The sequence below is a fragment of the Nicotiana tabacum genome, chromosome 22 (assembly GCF_000715075.1).
Source record: "Nicotiana tabacum cultivar K326 chromosome 22, ASM71507v2, whole genome shotgun sequence".
In the NCBI taxonomy this organism is placed as follows: domain Eukaryota; kingdom Viridiplantae; phylum Streptophyta; class Magnoliopsida; order Solanales; family Solanaceae; genus Nicotiana; species Nicotiana tabacum.
Window position 1 is genome coordinate 43,679,944 of NC_134101.1, and position 3,585 is coordinate 43,683,528.

Sequence of the window (3,585 nt, forward strand, 5' to 3'; positions counted from 1 at the left end):
ACGAGGGAACTATCTGTGTACGGTCAAAATCGATTCTCAGTCATAAAGACCGGTTAAGACAATGACGTTTCAATCGAAGGGTATCCGCATGGCGAGCTCGGACGAATTCCGAAGTAGAGATGTCGAGCTTCAAGCTATAAGACCAATCAACGGCAAAACTCGATATCATTATCGAGCCCGTGTCCGAATCGGACTACGGGTAATGCCGATCGACACAGGCCCCAAATATCGATGCTCCAAGGCAGAACCGAGCTCGAACTAAGACTGGGGATTCGATCTAGCACCAAGCTCGAGTCAGTGCCAAGCTTGCAGACAAGAGCCATTACAACCGCACCAAGGGAGAGAATCTTGGCGAGAATCAAGGGAGAGACAAACCATCATGGGTTCTACACTATATGTATTAATTTATTATGTTGTTATAGATAAAGTAGTGACCCTCTACTATAAAAAGGGAGATAGACTGCAATAGAGGGAGGCCCTCCAAGATACATTAAGATTTCATTGTGCTTGTTCTTCTAATATTTTTCAGTCTTCCCATCTATCATTTTCTATTTCATAGCAAAAAATACCTATATTGTCATTTTGTATCAAAGAAATTTGCATACCCTTAGAACCATATCTAAATTTAACGTTATCCGATTTTTCGGTTAAACATAAATATTTATAATTTATTTTTAGCTTGTTCAACTATTTCTATTATATAATATTTATTTTTCAACCTCATGTATCTCATTTTTTATTTATTAATTATCATTACTATGACATTTTAATTTAATAGTAGCTCAATTATCAATCTCACACCTAATCCAAAAATCAATTAAGCCCAAAACCCATTCTACCATCAAATCCCAACCCAATTAGAACCCCAGACCCAATCAAATTCACCTTGCCAGCAAACATCCAAAGCGGCAAAGCCCAATTCCCCTAATAACCTTTAGCCTTCAAACAATTAACTTCTCCTATTCCTAAAAATCCCAAAATGCAACCATCGTCTCCCCCCTACGATTTCGCCAGCAACTCGCCAACACCTTCCCCCAATTCTTTGATTTGTTTCCTTTTTTTAAAATATTGTTTTTAACTTTCTTTTCTCAATTCTTTTCCTCTTCAAAATCTATAAAGAAATTGCGATTGGGAGCCAAGATTTTTGCCCCAATTTTAGTCTAAATTGCTGTCATGATTGAAGATTTGCATGCTCTTCTTTCCATTTCGACATCCGTAGGTTCAAATCAATTAGATGAATATGGATAGTTTTCGAGGTAAGCGCTTCACCCATTCTTCAGTTTTTCTTATCGATTGGATAGCAATTTTGGAAATTCAGTTGTCAATATTCTCTTCTAATTTTTTGATTATGTAGAAATACATAATTTGATTATGTAAAGCGAAGTTTTCCAATAATCATAATCTATTTCATTTGAATTAATTACCAACGGTTCATTTTTTAGTACTCCAATTTCGCTTTAATCCCCGAATCCTTGCTTAGCAATCCAAATTTTTTATTTATTTGATACACTGTTTTATTTGATTCTTTTCCATGCTAGATACATGTCCTAAGACTAATTCACAACTATAAATACTGATATATTCTATGCATCGAAAGGGGACTTCTGACTATTATTGACAACCATTATAACCTTCTTATTGAGATCTGTTACACGAGTTGCCTTTCTATTCTTGCTTTGCCGGCTGTAAGTCATGGCAAAGTTTGTTGCTTTTCATTCCTCTCGATATTCGGATTCTTTCTTGTTGCTGCTGTTCCAAGTTCATCGCTATAATTGTTGGGTTTATTCTGTTGTCGAAACTCTATTCGCGAGCTATTTATTTGGATTCCTGGTTTTCTTATTAATTCGGTACTCCGTCACTCGTTAGTTCCCTGAACAGTACCTCGTTAGTTCCCTGAACGACGCATTTCGATCCCTTTGTGTGCTGGTTGTTGTTAGAATAGACTAGTTCTCCTCTTTAATTTTTATTTTTTCTTTTACTCTATTTGTGTGTTTTGTATACTCTTGGCCATGCCGAGTACCATGCGGCACTCTGTTCAAAGCATGCCAAGATTAAATTCCCGGGTGCGTCTTTTAAACCCCATTATGTGCTTGACACCGTTTGCATTGTGGTTCTGGTGCGCTAAGAACTTGACCGTAGAATTATCATCAGTTTGACCCGTTCGGATTTGTTCAAAGTATTCTGTCAACTAGAAATCATGACGGAGGCGTAACTAAATATATAATAAATTTATGTACGTGCATATGTTTGGCTAATGTTTAGTACATATTTGAGTTTCTGTATTTCACCTAGAACACCATGCCCTTAGGACCAAAAAGATTAATCTGGTACTTCTTTAAATGAAAAGATTCTGCCTAAAAGATGTATGCTCGCTCTCTGTGATTTGATCTTGTTACCAGTAATTCGTTTCCTACGTTTAGATTCGAACTAATGAATTTGAAGTGGTAGATTCCAGGTGTAGTGATATAACTTACGAATTTTGCCCAAATTTTGCTTATAATCTTCCTTGCTATTGTAAAATCTATACTACCTGAACATGCCTCAATGAATAATTAAGCCTAGATATCATGTCATTATGATACTTATTAACTTAAAAGTGTCTTATATATTGTTATTAATATCTTGAGAGCCAGTAATTATAAGCCAGTGCTGCATTTGTGTTCTATAATTGATATAAGCCAAATTTCATCAGATATCATGCTTTTAGGAAATAATAAGTTAGAGTCTGATTTCTGTGGTGAATCTCTTCGAGATGCCTGTTTCTTCTGGTATGTCTTTGTATGATTTATGATTTGCAGGGGTCTTAACTTAAAGAATTTTTCGCCATAGATCAACTCTTGGGTCAAGTTGGAGTTGCCTGGGAAGGGAAAGATTTACGGGTTGATGTTTCAAAGTTTACTTAGAGAATAAGGTTCATGTTTAACACCTAGACACCATGATTATAGGATTTGATTCACCTCTACAAGTCTATATTAATGTTGATAACTCTGGAATCCATGCTTCTGTTTGTTTATTTTGAATGGTTAATATATATAGCTATCAGTTAGATATCATGCTTTAAATATAATTTCACTTAGTGATAACACCGATCAAACTGGTTTAGCTAATAATCTAGATACTTTGAACTTGTGACATGCCTATTTCTTGATGAACTAACGAGATAAATGAACTGGATAGAGAGCATGCCTTTAAGGAACAATATCCATACGTGTCATTTGTTCAGATGTTTGTTTAAGATATTTTTGAATACTTCCATGTATTCCTAGTGCATTTTAAGTTACAGAGGCCTAGAACATTTAATTAATTCGGGCCAACATGAGCGACCCAAAATTCACTAGTCATGATGGCACCTAACCCAACCCGCTAGGTAAGCTAACTAATAACTATCCAATTTCAATTAACTTTTTAATAAAACAATTAAATAAATGAATTATCTTAATCTTATACATTCCCCAAGGACTGTTAGTACAAATCACGAGCTTCTAAAAATAGAGTTTACAAAGCTCATATGAACTAAATACACTTTCTCTTTGAAAAGTACATAAACAGAGTTTTAAAATCTAAGGCTACTATGAACAAGAGGCA

The 3,585-nt window shown here is 35.2% G+C and overlaps 1 long non-coding RNA gene across 1 annotated transcript; it reads left to right on the top strand.

The window, feature by feature from the left end:
- The first annotated feature begins 927 nt into the window (after positions 1-927).
- Positions 928-3,031, top strand: LOC107826355 (uncharacterized). The gene is made up of 2 exons (XR_001657260.2): positions 928-1,256; positions 2,830-3,031. It is a non-coding gene; the product is annotated as an uncharacterized LOC107826355 (long non-coding RNA).
- The last annotated feature ends 554 nt before the right edge of the window (positions 3,032-3,585 follow it).